The sequence below is a fragment of the Miscanthus floridulus genome, chromosome 8 (assembly GCF_019320115.1).
Source record: "Miscanthus floridulus cultivar M001 chromosome 8, ASM1932011v1, whole genome shotgun sequence".
Classification (NCBI taxonomy): Eukaryota; Viridiplantae; Streptophyta; class Magnoliopsida; order Poales; family Poaceae; genus Miscanthus; species Miscanthus floridulus.
Genome location: NC_089587.1, coordinates 135,957,479 through 135,973,234, shown reverse-complemented (window position 1 = coordinate 135,973,234; position 15,756 = coordinate 135,957,479). Strand labels below are relative to the sequence as shown.

The 15,756-nt window shown below is 37.3% G+C and overlaps 1 non-coding gene across 1 annotated transcript; it reads left to right on the top strand.

The window, feature by feature from the left end:
* The first annotated feature begins 15,036 nt into the window (after positions 1 to 15,036).
* On the top strand, positions 15,037 to 15,145 carry LOC136478755 (small nucleolar RNA R71). The gene has a single exon (XR_010764467.1). It is a non-coding gene; the product is annotated as a small nucleolar RNA R71 (small nucleolar RNA).
* Positions 15,146 to 15,756: the final 611 nt, after the last annotated feature.

Below are 15,756 nucleotides of genomic sequence, written 5' to 3'. Positions count from 1 at the left end.
TTTGTAAGGCTGCATCAGCTAATTGATCTCTTACTGAATTATAATATGGATCAAAGTTATTGATCTTGTGTTAAATAACTTGTTTAATACAATATCACCAGTCATAGAATCTGCTAAGATTACTAAGATTTTCCTTGCCATTTTTGGTTGATTCACCAGTTATCAATCTTGTTATAATTAATGTTAGATATAGATCGGCAAGCATATCATCTTAATTGGTCGTCTTCTAGTCTGGTCACGCTTTAAATCTTATGATTGATGGCTTAATTCTGCTAGATCGGCTGTTTTATCTCTATTCCAATCAAACATAGTATGCATCCAAAGATATGTTCTAATCTTGAATAATCTCACTAGTTAATGAGATCTAATCTAATGACACTATCATAGCTGCATCGACCCTGGTCGACCCTCACTAGTAAGACTTTAGGATTAGGGATTATCGATTAGTGGTTTTGTTCATGATCAAGATATCTACTCTGTTTATTTGCTATGCATGCAACGACTATTCTAGCCGATTCGCCTGTACTTTCACACATATAGCATGTTTTTCATGAACCTGTCAATATATAGATGGTTTTATAGATTCTTTGGCTTTAGTTTCTTATTATTATCATAGTTGTATCGATCCGATCTAACCTCACTGTTGATGGTATCATATTAGATTCAGAGCGTTTGTAGATTCATTTGTACTAGACAGTCGATTTGTTCGCATGTTATATCATTTCCCATTAAACTTATCGGCTCAATGCTTTACACTAGTTATATCCATCAAGCCGATGATGTTTCTTTATATTACTTATGTTTGGGTGTATTGTACTTGTTTTGTCTGGATGAATCAATCATAATAAAATCGCTATGACCCAAGAGTATCGGTTATTTTGAATTCGTACCATCATCATTGATATTAGTTGATAATCTTCAATTCAGTGATCCTTCCTTTACTGATACACTAGATATCGACTACTTAGTCGATAGCCCCATTGAATCGACAATTTGGCCACATATCAGAACTTTCTGGTGCAACACCGATATGTTACACCTTTAACTACTGATTATTCTCTCCTTGTCAATTGTTGGGTCAAATTGACAAGCAGATCTTATGTTCAGATCGTTTAGCTTGCTGTGTGTTAACTACATCGCCACATTTTTGTGTCAACACAAATATTAATCCAAACACCAGGATAATACTTCTTTAGAAATTTTCCATTGATTGCTCTATCAAATTCCTCTTCCCCTTCTAGCATTTCTAAAATTTAAGCATTGCTAGGCGCACACCATTTAATCCAATAAGGACCTTCCCCATTAGGCGACCATTAACCAAACCTATTGTCTTTAGTCCCAATCAGGCAATCTTACTTTCCAAACTAACTCTCCTTCGCAAAACTAGTTTGTTCTTGACCTTTTATTATAATGCCTTGCAAACCCTTAATTTATTGGCTTCAATATTTTCAAGAGCATGCAGTCGATGACAACTTAAGTCCTCCAAATCATCCATTATAAGGTTTTTATAGACTTTGGCTATCAAATCATTTTGTAATGTAACACATCTTGATCCAGTCTGAATCTCCCAAGGAAAAACTACATTATGCCCATATACTAACTCATAAAGTGATGATTTAATCGATCCATGGCAAGCCATCCTATATGCCCATAATGCTTCATTAAGTGTCAAGTACCACTTCCTTGGTTGCTCCTCAATTAACTTCTTAATCAACTTAATCAAAAATTGATTGGATGCCTCTACCTGGCCATTAGCTTGAGCATGATAAGGAGAAGAATTTAATAATTTAATTCCCATACTTGGCAGCAAAATCTCTGAATTCCTCTGATATGAACATTGTTCCTTGATTAGTAGTAATGATTTGAGGAATCCCAAAATGATAAACAATACGATCCTTGACAAAATCAACCATATTCTTTGAAGTTACTATTTTCAAAAGAATCACCTCAACCCACTTAGTAAAATAATCTGTTGCTACCAATACAAACTTGTGCCCTCTACTTGAAGGTGGAAAAATCTAGCCAATGAAATCAATTCCACAGCCTCGAAGTGGCCATGGCTTAATTATTGGGTTCATAGATGATGCTAGCGATTTCTGAACATTACCAAAACACTAACAATCCTGACACCCTTTGTAAAATTCAAAACAATCTTCTAATATTGTTGGCAAAAAATATCTAGACCTGTGAATAACCCATTTCATTTTATAAGCCAATTGATGAGCTCCTCATATTCCTTCATGCACTTCTCCCATCAATACTCTTGCTTCTTCTTAACTTAAACACTTAAGCAAAACTCCATCGACTGTTTTGTAATACAATTGATCATCCAACAAAACATACTTAGTCGATTTATATCTCAATTTTTTGGTAACCTTCTATGATGGATTCTTGAGGTAATCAGCTATCTCAACTCTCTAATCATTAGCCCAAGTTTCACTGCTTTAAATCTCTTGGAACATTCGATAGCCTAATGCACTCTAGGGCTAATCGATTGGCCTCCTGATTTTGTGCTCTTGGAATATGCTGAAGGGAAGTATGAGGAAACCCCTCAAGTAACTTTCAACATTCATCATGGTAACCCCTCAGAATATCATCTTTACATTCATATAGGCCGATCAACTGATTAATAACTAGCTGTGAATCTCCAAATATTTCAATTGACTTAGCCTTTACTTCCTAAAGAAGTTGAAGTCCCTTAAGAATAGCTTCATACTCTGCTTGATTATTGGTGGTCATTGGTTTGGTTTGAAAGGCAAACTCAAAACTTTCCCCCTGAGGTGAAATAATAACAATACCAATGCCACCCCTTGCTTGCACAATGAGCCATCAAAGAATAATGTCCAAGGCATAGGTTCCACATAGCCGATGCTTGGTTTATGATGTTGAGTAATAAAATCAGCCATCACTTGCCCTTTGACTGCTTTAGCTGATTCATACCTCAAATCAAATTTTGATAATTCAGGAATCCACTTTCCCATTCTCCCATTTAATATCGGCATTGACAACATGTGTTTGATCACATCAGCTTTAGACACTACTGTACACTCAGTCGATAATAAATAATGTCGTAATTTAGTGTAGGAGAAATACAAGCATAAGCATAATTTTTCAATAGGGGAATATCTTGTTTCTAGATTCAAAAGTCTTCTACTTAAATAGAAAACAACCCATTCCTTTCCTTCAAACTCTTGCATCAAGGCCAATCCAATCGTTTGGCTATCGGCCGACACGTACAACTTAAAAGGCTTACCTTGCGAGGAGGAACCAGCATAGGTGGAGATTTCATATACTCTTTTATCTCCTCAAATGCTTTTTGGTTGCACGTCACCCCATTTAAATTCTTGGTAATTTTTTCAACTTCAACAAAGGAGAAAATGGTAGAATCCTTTCTGACATATTTGAAATAAATCTTTTGATGAAATTAAGCTTACCAAGCAGATATTGTAATTTTGTTTTATTAGTTGGAGGTACTGCCTCATCAATTGCTTTTATACTTTTCTGACCAATCTCAATTCCTCTCTCATGGACCATAAAACCCAAAAATTGTCCAGCTGACACTCTAAAGGCACACTTATTAGGATTCATCTTTAAACCATGTTTTCTTGTGCACTCAAAAGTCTCCCGTAGATCAGCTAGATGTTCTTTGTACCCTTGGATTTCACCACCACATCATCAATATAGATTTCAACAATCTTACCAATCAACTTATGGAATATATAATTCATCACCCTCTAATAAGTTACACTAGCATTCCTCAATCCAAAACTCATTACAACCCATTGAAATAAGTTGACTGCACTAGGGCACCTAAAGGATGTTTTTGCTATGTCTTCTTTAGCCATAAAAATTTGATTATAACCTCCATTACTATCCATAAAACTAATTACCTTGTGCCTGGCTGCTGCATCTACAAACATATCGGCTATTGCCCATCGGATAACCATCCATCGATGTAGCCTTGTTCAAATCTCTAAAATCAATAAAGACTCTCAACTTCCCATTTTTCTTATACACAGGAACTACACTCGATATCCACTCTGCATATCGGTAAGGTCAGATAAATTTTGCTTTTAATAGCCTTCTAGTCTCCTTCTTAATATCATCAAGAACATTTGGATTAAATCTCCTTGGAGCTTGTTTAAATGGCCGATATCTAGGTTTGATTGGCAATCGATGCTCATCAATTGACCAATCTAAACTAGGCATTTCATAATATTCCCAAGCAAAACAATCTTTAAATTCCTTTAACAAATCTATCAATTCTTGTTTATACTCAGGATTTAATTTAGCACACACATAAGTTGGCCCAGGCCTATCTCTAGGACTAATATCTATTTCTTCTAACTCATCAGTCGACATAAAGCCATGTCCTAGTTTACCGTCTGTGCCATCTATTGGATTATCCATTAAAACAAACTCTTAGAGCCAACTACTCAGATCGGCTATTGGCCTTCATCATTGATCTTAATGAAGCCTCCTTCCCATTGCTTGCTAGAAAAAACACTCAAAATCTTCTAGTTCTCAATACATTGGATTAGTTGTTGCTATACTCATAGAATCATCAGCATGAACTAGCTCAACATTGTCTCCATGCCACTAAATCAAGCATTGATGCATAGTCAATGGTACACAACCATTGCCATGAATCCAATCATGACCAAGGAGTAAACTATATGAACCCTTTCTATCAATGACAAAGAATGTAGTGTGCAAAGTCTTGCTTCTAATTGTCAATTCAACATTTAATGCCCCCTAGTCTAGGACGCATTACCCCCAAAATCCTTAAGCATCATATCAGTCTCAATCAGATCTTCTGGTCCTTTACCAAACTTACAAAAAGTAGTATAAGGCATCAAATTAACAAAAGCACCTCCATCAACAAACATTTTATTTATTGGCTTCACAACGACAAAACCTTTCACATATAAAGCATTCAAATGCTAATGCTTAATTGGTTTATCAAATATAGCTTGTTGTATCAATGTCAACTGGGCTGCCATCTCTTCATACTCTGATTCATCAAAATCCAAATAAACTTCTTGATCTATTGGAGCTTTAAATTCAGATGGTAAAAGAAAAGCCATTTGAATATTAGCCGATGGTTGACCCTTATCGACTGTTTGTTTAGCACGCCATCCTTGTGGTTTAGATTTTTGAGCTTGTTCTAATTCTCAGCTCCTTATGCGTTGTACTCTCCTCTTCTGACTTCTTATTAAACCTCCCGAACACCACTGTCCTTCCTGTCGAACATATTCTTCATCATCTTCTTCATAATCGGCCCAGTTCTGATCAAGAACTCGCTTTCTAAGTTGATCATGAATGCTTCTGTTTTTAAGCGCCGATCCACATCATTATGTTGATATTCAATTTGATCATGGATAGACCAACGGTTGACTTTAGACTGTCTAAACTCCCAATATTGTTCATTACATTCTAGGCAATTATTCCTAGTAGGAAATCTCAAACCTTTGTTCCAACAATGTCTGAAGAAATGAAAATTCCAATGTGACTTAGCTTGTTCTCCTTCATATCTCTCTTCTTCTTGTTGACGCTGATATTCCTTCTCTTCTAACCAGCGCTGATAATCTTTCTCCTTCTGCTGTTGCCACTTATTCAATAGAATTTGAGATGTAACACGTGGTCTCATCGCACCATCTCTCGACGTTTCTCCCTACTCATATCGACTCTTTTGTTGGTCATGACGCCTTTTGATTTCTCTATATTCATCAGCCGATATTTGCATCTTTGGATCAACTGTTCTAGTTTCTCTTGCCCTAGCTAATGTTAAAACTTTAGCTTTCCCTTTGAACAACTTAGCCTCAACCATATTCTGATCCTTTGGGAAAGAATTATCATCAAAATTTTCTGAGTTGTATCAAATTTAAGCTTCCCTTGTTGAATAGCCCTATGAATATGCTATCAAAAAATTATATAGTCATTAGTAGTATGAGAAGTAGTGTTATGGTACTTGCAAAACTTCTTATTCTTCATCTGATCAGGAGGTAATATAACATGATTGGCAGGCAGTTTGATCAGGTGCAAGCTATATTTTGGTGTCCCCTAGTTTATCTTTTCTTAATGGGGGTAGCCCAGTTGAAGAATTTGCAAGATAAAGTGTCCTACGTTCTAGATTGCGCAACAGAAGTGTGGTGGTACCCAAAGATGTGAGAGAAGCTCAGAGTCTCAATGAGGTTTGATTAAAGGTTCAAGGGAGGTTTAACCAAGATCATCAAGATATTGATAATGCTACTGGAAGAGGTTTAAAGTTAGTTTGGATCAAGAGACCTCAGCTAAGTGTCTGAAGGAGTCCAAGAAGAGGTTGAAGTAAAACCTAAATATTAGCTTTACCAGATCCAGACAAGAGCTTCATATCTACAATGATGCACCTTGTCAAGGTGTGGGATGTGTCCTTATACAAGAAGAAAAGTAGTGGCTTGTTCATTAACTCAACTAAGGAAGCATGAGTTGAACTACCTAGCATGTTATCTAGAGTTATCCATTGTGGAGCATGGAAGTACTAACTTTTTGGAAGTAAAAGTGACATCTAAGTGGATCACAAGAATCTATAGGACATCTTCACTAAGTTGGCCTTGAGCTTGTGATATCTTCATTGGAATGAAATTGATTATGACTTGGAAATGTGCTATCACTTTGAGAAGCAAAGTCATGGCCAATGCCCTTAGCAACGAAGAGTTGTGCTAAGAAGGTTTGGGTGACACCAAGGAATAAGAATTGTATACCAAATTCGAGTAATTTAACCAGAATCATTAATGTTTTGAAGATTGGTAGTAGAATTTTCCTTCGGACCAAGAGATTCATTAGGCTTCATTGGAAGGTGGATATTTTAAGGTAGAGAATTGGTATTATAGGATAGGTGGCCTAGTGATTGAAGTTATCTGAGGAATGTTTGGAGTATCTATCAAAATCTTGCAAATCAGTTTGGTAAGTTACTTGGAGGAACGTTATCGTATGCAAAGTAAAGTGAGATCCTTATCAAGAAGATTTAACTGCACAAGTAAGTAAAGAAGAAACTAAAGACAAAGTATCTCTATCTACTAGTCGATGTCTTCCGAATCTCGGGGACGAGATTCATCTTCAGGCGGGTAGAATTGTAACACCATAAAATTTGCCTCTTTTGAAAATAGGTTTAAAATGGTTTATTTATGAATTTTATGCTCATGAAATAAAGGAAAATAAATTTTTTTATTAAATTAAAATTCATCATAAGGTAGCAACATGTTTGTGCATACATGCTGGTGCATTTGTTTCTTTGAATTGTGTGGATTTGGTTCAAATTGAAAACATTCAAAATGCTTTTGAAAAATAAATTTGCAAATGGCTTTGATATAAAAGAAAAGAAAATTTGTAAATGAAAGAATATTTATAGTTGTAAAATTTATTTTTGGGAGCATACCAAAATTTTTCATCTTTATTTGAATTAAAAAAAGTATTTTAAATATTAAAATTTGATTAGGTTTACATTTGGATTTGAATTTGAAAACAAAATGGGAAAATTTTTGGAAAATGGAAAAATATTCCTTCCTCTCTTGATCAGGCCCAAGGCCCAGCTCTTCCTTTTCCCAGTTGGCCTGCTCCTCCCCATCCTTTTCTTTTTCTCCCGCATGAGCCTAGCTCGGCCTTCCCTCTCGCGATGCATGTCCAGCCGGTGATCCAGCCCAAGTTGCGCTGGTGCTTCTTCCACCATAGCCCAGCAGCCACACGGCCCACTTTTTGCTTCCCGCTCCCCGCTTCTCCGCATGGCCAGTAGCGTTGCTCCATAGGCCCACTTCCACGACCGGCTAGCCAGAAGCACCACACCCACATGTTCTCCTCTTCCTCTGTCACCGACCACCTGGGTCTACCAGTCAGCTTCGCCCCCTACCTCCAACCACACTGGACACTGCCGACTATGTGTCTGCGCCACTCTCGACTCCTCCCTTATTGTGCGCGTGACGCTAGGCCGCCCCATATAAGCTAAGCCCTATGTCCACCGCCTCCTACCATGCCCTATTGCAAGCTGCTGCCTCGCCTCAAGCCACACCATGTCGTCAAACCCTAGCCACCTGATGAGCCGACTGCCTTGCCATGCACAGCATCGCCTCCACTTGCTCCGTGCCACTGAGAACTGCCATGGTAAGTTCACCATCATCCCCTTGTTCTCCCGGCACTTTTCTTGCTTTGCATCCGTAGCCGTAGGTCATGTTTCCCCTAGCACCACCGTCTTCGGCCATGGCGCACCGCCGCATTGCCCCTATTCCGGCGGCTAGCCACCTCTATTCCCCTTCTGATCTAATTCCGACCATTCAAGTTAGACTCAACGGTCGATATTCATCCAAACCCCTTCGATTGGCATATTTGCTATAGAGACCCTATCTTTTCTACTAATCTAACCCACGGTCCAAGGTGCAATCATAGATTATGTTTTCTTCTTTGGAAAGCGTAGTTTCTTCGGTTTAGATCCAAAATACATTTTCACTTATTCACAGTTTTGCCACTAATCTTGTTTTAGCCATAAAATCTCTGTTTTAACTCTGATTTGATCCGTTCAACTTGCGTTAGGTTCGTAATTTCATAATCTATATGTTCATACTACTGTTAGATATGATTTCAACTTCTAAAATTCATGATTTGATTTAATCTATTATTTTACTAAAGGAAATTTGTTTAAATCATAACTTTTTCGTTTTAGCTCCGATTTGATCCATTCAAGATGTGTTAGATTTGTAACATGATCTACGCATTAGTAACAATGTTTGTCATGTCACTATTTCTAGAATTTCATGGTTTAAACTCTAATTTGAATAATAATTATACAACTACATTTTATAAATAAAATATGATTTGTTTTACTTTAGTTTTATAATTCAAATCTAAATTTGACTTAAGTCAATTTATATATGCTTTTATATAGCTAATACACATGAAGCTTATAGTTTTATATTTTCTCTTATGAGTAGATTTTTGGGTAGCAGTTTCTTTCAAACCGTAGCTCCGATTAGTGTGCTTTTCACATCTGTGTTCGTAGCAAGACATAGATTCATTTTACAAACTTTTCATCTTGATTTTATGATTGGTGTATTGTTCTAATTTAGATCTATTGTTTGCTTCATGTATGATTGCATGGATGCTTGTGTGGTGCTTTATGATCTTGTCTAGTCGGTGAGTTATACGTGGTGAATTAAGAAGCAGATCTTTGAAGATTTGGAATAGAAGAAGGATCTAATTTTAAGGCAAGTATAGCATGGGATCTTCCTTGTTGTCCTATACACCTTTAATCATTTAATTCATACTGCATGTGTCTACCTTGATTACCACTAAGGATTTCCTAGTACTTTGTACCTTGTGACTTGTTGCCTATGGGTTATTGCATTGGGTAGCGTGATGATAGTGCTCAATTAAACACCATGATGTTGTAACTTGACTAATGGTATATGCAATAAACTTTAAAAGATGTTTTTAGCAACATGGAATCATGGGGCGAGAGCATTGGGTGCTCTAGATTCCTCTCCTTGAGGACTTATTTGTAAGTGATCATCTAGGACTTATAGTACAACTGTGAGGTCTATATGGCTCTAGCTTTAGCTCAGTATGAGGACCTTTTCTAGCTTGTTAGTGGTTACCTTTATTGGCATAAGAATGGCTTGACAAATCGGGTATAGGACAACCTCTATTCTTATGTTTATAGCCATGATAGAATTGTGCCATTCGATAGGGGGGTCCTATATCTATTTGCCGAGTGAATATAATGGCCCTAACTTGTTAGACGAACCTTTGAAAGGCTTCATAGTGAACCTTGCCGACCTTCCTTGGTAGTGGGTCAAGAGGCAGATCACCTCGGGCGAAATGGTAAATCATGACTCATAGTGAAAGTGTACAACCTCTGCAGAGTGTAAAACTGGTATATCAGCCATGCTCACAGTCACGAGTGGCCTTGGAACATTTATAGAAAAGATGATGAACATTAATGATACTAATGATAAAGATGCTCACTAATGATTATTGTTTATGCTATTCATTATTCATGTTTACCTGATCATGTGTTTATATGGGCTTGTGAATAAACTTATTGACACCCAATTGCTAAAAGATGACTCATTAAAAGATAATCACAGTTAAACCAGTGTCAACCTTTTGAGCCTCATGAACCCCATGTTATATTTGTTGAGTATGACATGTACTTACACTTACTTTATTTTTTTTAATTATTTAGATAAAAATCCCAGATGGGTACTAGATTGCTAGAGTTTGGAGGAATTAGGCTTGTGATCAACCAGTTAGTTGTCCCTGTGGAATTGGAGTCTTCACCCGAAGATCGGAGTTGTCTTTCCGCTATTTGCTATCTAAGGTTATATTCTCTATACTAAGTATGTTATATATTAAGCATTGTCTATTGATATTACCTTTATTTGTAGCTATATGTGAGATTTGACTTCCTGGGTTCACATATGGTGTGTATCTAGTTTTGTCCTTAAAATCAGGTGCTACAACCATAAATATATCCTTGTGGGATCTCTATCTATCGAGCCCCTTGCTGATTTACTTCTTGAAATCTCTGATTGAAAACATTAGGATCTATATCTCTATGAATCCTTTGAACTGATGGTGCTATTTTTTGAGCCAATGGTGGTATTTGGCCTGATGTACCTAAATTAACCATCTGATTCTAACTTGCCCTGTCGGCTGTTGCACATGCTATACCGATGATCTAGGATTATATTGCATTTGATTAGTAGTAGCACCGTGAATTTGCTTAGATGAATTCTGAATTGCCTGGGCATCATCACTCTTAGCTAGTGCTGCTTCTTGTTGGCTAGTACCAGCTTGATTAATCCCCTAAGTTGATGGATGTGGAATATTATAATAACTCGGTCCAACCTAATCAAGTGGAAATCCATGAAACACCTCCTTCATGGTATTGTGGAATGTATTCAAGAAAGTTGTATTATGATTTAGCATTGCATCATGAACAGATTTGTTGACAACTTCTACAAAGAAACACCTATCATCAGCTTCGTCTGTATCTGACTGTCCATGCATCAAAACTCTCGACTAGTGGATATTTCTGAATAACTTTATTGTCACATGTTTTGGCGTATGACAACATACACTTGTTCTGAAACTCCTCTATAGCTTTACCAATGACATCATTATCCTCAGTAGGCAAGTCCTCATAAGGAACCATAAGAATGTCTTGTTATTGTGAACTATCATAACGATTATGGTCCCACTAGGTGTGCCAAAAAGTGTGTTGACACAAAAATGTGGCAATGTGATCAACACACAGCAAGCCAGAAGATCTAAATGGAACGAGACCAGAGATTTGCTTGGCTTCAACATAGAACCAGTCGATTCTATAAATCCTAACGATGTGCTAGTCAATTTGACCTATAATTGACAAGGAGAGAAAATCTTATCAGTAATTTAAGGTGGAACATGTCGATGTTGCACCGAACAGTTCCAAATGTACTGGCTAGATAGCCAATTCAATGAGGTTATCGACTAAATAGTCGATATCCTGTGTATCCATGAAAAGAGTATAACATGTGAACAAATCAACTGTCTAATATAAATGAATCTACAAATAGTTTGAATTTAATCTATTATCATCAACAGTGAGGTTTGATCAGATCGATGCAGCTATGATAATGATAACAAACTAAAGCCAAAGAATCTATAAATCCATCTATATGTTGATAGATTCATGAAAACTTGCTATATGTGTGAGGGTATAGGCAAATTGACTAAAATAGCCGATGCAGTCATAACAAACAAACAGAGTACATATCTTAATCATGAACAAGACCACTAATCGATAATTTCTAATCTCAAGTCTTACCAATGAGGTTCGACCAAATCGATGCAGCTATCTTAGTGTGATTAGATTAGATCTCATTAACTAATAAGTTTATTCAATATTGAAATATGTCTTTGGATGCATCCTATGTTTGACTGGAATAGAGATAAAACAGCCGATCTAGCGGAATTAAGCCATCAATTATAAGATTTGAAGCATGACCAGATCAAAGGACGACTAATTAAGATGATGTGATGTTGATCTATCTCTATTTCAATTTGATGATTTTGTTATAATTAATAAAACATTAATTATAGCAAGATCGATAACTGGTGAGTCAACTAAAAAACAACAAGAAAAATCTTACTAATCTTAGCAGATTCGATAACTAGTGATATTGCATTAAATAAAAAGTTATTTAACACAAGATCGATAACTTTGATCTATATTGTGATTCATAAGAGATCAATCAGCTGATGTAGCCTTACAAACTATGATATAGTTTGATAACTAACTTATATTATGGCTCATAAAAGATCAATCAGCTGATACAGCTTTACAAGCACAATACAAGTCATGATGGTACTCACAAGCAAGCTGGCGATCGATCAGTCGATGTAGCCCTGTTTGTTGAAGAACTTGCCAAGATCTACAATAGTCCTACTACTAATGAGGTGGCAAAAGCTAGAAAGATTGTATTAATTGAATGTTTGTCCCCCTTTACAATAACAAGGGTCTAATATTTATACCCGGAACCTAAACATGAATCCTACTCAAATACGACTCATTACAATTCTTGGAATAAAAGAAAACTTCCTAACTTAATAATAACTTGGACCCCAATTTTCCTTATTAGCAGAGTCTGACACATCTCCCTGCCACCACTCAAGCAAAGCCCATTGACGCCTTCTGCTGGCATCATCCATAAAATAGTCAATTCTGAACATTACATCTAAATCAGCTGAATACCAATTCTCATCCAATCGAATTCCTTGATGACATAATCCTAAAAGCTTTGAGTTCCTGCATTCTTCTTCCAGAATTTTGGTGTAAACAATATGCTAAAGGGAAAAGAATTCATGCAATGCTAGGAAGTAAATATGGATAACTACCGTTATTACCTCCCGATGAGGGTTCAGAATTTTAAGTCCTCTAGATAGGACTACCTCCAGTCTTGTTTATTCTTTAGGTGCATCTGTCGGTCTCAGAGATGGAGACCTTGATGGTTGCACCTCTTGTGATGGTGACTCTGATGTCACCACCTTTTCTTTCCACACTTGCTTGGTCCATGGAGTTGATTTAGGTAGAGTAGGTTCATCTTTTACAACTTCTTCATCTTCTTCCCATCCATTATTTGGGGGTTGATTCCTTTGGCGTTGGGGTGGTCGACGTATCCTCTTAGTGTAGGTCTTCTTTGGTTGCTCATAAGTGGTATAACTATTGGAATAGTAGCATACCTTTTCTCTAGGGAATTGGAAGTGGACTTGTCCAGATCCAACTGTAGATGATCGTGTTTGTGGTGTTGAGGAATGACCTTCTAAGGATGATGGGTGTATCATCTTCTTCTTCTTCTCCCATGTCCAGAACCATGAAGTCAGCAAGGGCATATTGATCATGTATTCTTACTATGACATCTTTAGTTATTCCCTCTAGAAATTGGATTGATTGGTCCACCATTTGTCAATTGTATATTCGTAGGGAACAAAGGTTCATCACCGAATAAGTATTCATATGTTACCATGGACATTATATTGACACCTGATCCAATGTCGCAGAAGGTCTTGTGGAAGATTCTTTGTCCAATGGTACACTCGATGGTGGGTATGCCTGGATCATCCTTCTTGGTGAGATATGGTGAAGCGAGCAGGTGGTCTTACTTTGATCGAAGTGTGTTGATCATATTGACTACTTCTTGTGGCTGCCTAGTCCTGTTTTTCCTCCTCCTCCTATTGTTCTTCTTCTTGCTCACTATAGTGTCTTCGGGCAAGTACGCCATTTTTGGATGACTAGGAGATTACAAGATACGATTCTTGGAAGAAAACTTCTCCTTTTTATCTTTGATTGTGAAGCAAATCTTTGCCCTATCTGTGTAGATTATGGCTTTTGCGATGCTAAGAAAGGTCGGCCCAAAATAATGGGTGCCCTTACATCTCCACCTATTTCCAAAACCACAAAGTCTTGGGAACATATGATTGTCGCACTCGAACAATGGCATCTTCAAAAACTCCCTTATGGTAGCACAGTCACTAATCTGCAAGCTGCAAATGCATATTTGTGTACAACAAAGTATCTCCATTAATTTTATCAAAGATTACCTTAGGCATGATGTTGACACTTGCTCTGAAGTCATAGATAGCTTCTTGGAATATGTGAGGTACAATGGCAATGGGGATAATAGGTCTTCCTAAATCGCTATTCATCTTAGGCAAGGAATAATCTATCCACCTTCCCATCGATGGTTCTATACAGTAGTATGTTGTACTATGAATATCGATAAGATTTGCATTTTCTAAATCTTTCGGTTTCCCTAGAATCTTACCTTTGTTGGTAGGAAGAACCACAGCCGCTAGCTGAGCTATTTGTGATTCTATCATTTTATTAAAGCTATGTTGGTTCTTAATAGCAGAGGAAAAGTTATCCATTCTATTATTTATGTTTTCTAAGATTTTATCATTGGAAGCTAGTTTTCTAGATAAGCCTTCCATTATTTTGGCTTGGCCAGAAATTAACTCTCTCAAGGGGTTGATTATTGAAATTATTAATACCTTGATAGTTACCTTGGTAATTACCTTAATAGTTTGGCCTTTGTTGCTGGTTTCATCCTTGATTCTGTTGAGGACAAAAGTTGTTGTTGTTGACGAAGTCCACATCCTCATGAATTTCAGGGCAGTTGTTCCCTAAATGCCCAGTGCTTCCATACTCTTCACACATCATGCGGGAATCATTAATGTGCATGACTTCTTACTTTTCGTTAGCTCGATCTTAGAGCTTCTTCATGAGCAGGTCCATCATGGCAGACAATATGTCTACCTCTATGAGTTGATGCATACCTCCACCCCTCTTGCGTGTCTAAAGACGTTCTTCATTCCAATCTTGGTTGGAGGCCATCTTCTCTATGAGAGCTATTGCACCTAGGACTGTGAGTCATAGGAAAACACCTCTAGTAGCAGCATCCATGTTCTCACTGGGTACTATTGGTCAACCCATGGTAGAAAGTCTGCATGTGTAGCCAATTCTCCATCCCATGATGAGGGCATTCTGATATGTAGTCTTGATAGTGTTCCCATGCCTCAGGGATAGATTCATCATGTTGCTATAGGAACATTGTAATTCTCCCACATAGAGCATTGGTCTTGCCTATGGGAAAGAACTTTGCTAGGAAGGCAGTGGAGCAATTATCCCATGTGGTATTTCTATCTTTGTTGGCATAGAACCATTGCTTTCACCTTCCCTAAAAGTGAGAATGGGAAGAGGTAAAGTAGTATGGCATCTATGGATACTCTTTTAATGGTAAAAGTGCTGTAGATCTCTAGAAAGTGTTGTAGATGAGCACTCGCATCTTCATATGCCTATCCACAAAACTGGCTAGCTTACACCATGTTGATGAGAGCTGGTTTAAGTTCAAAGCCATTGTCTCAGACATTGGTCGCTAGTCTAGTTCAGATGTTGGCCATAGTTGGAGTAGAGAACTCATGGAGTGTCTTGTCAACTATGGCTTCAAAAACTGGTGTTAAGCTTCACCTTGTCTAGTTGTCTTCTGATTCTAAAGCTGGAACTTTCTTGAGTTTAGCTTTAGTCCTCCTGATTAATGCTTCTGGATCTTCAATATAGTTTGTCAGAAGGTCAAAACTAGGTCATACATTACCCCTTATAAGATACAAAAGTAGATAGAACAAGGGTAACTCTGCTTGAGTAGAGGGTAAATGGTTTCCTCGATCACATCAATAAGTATAAGTTCA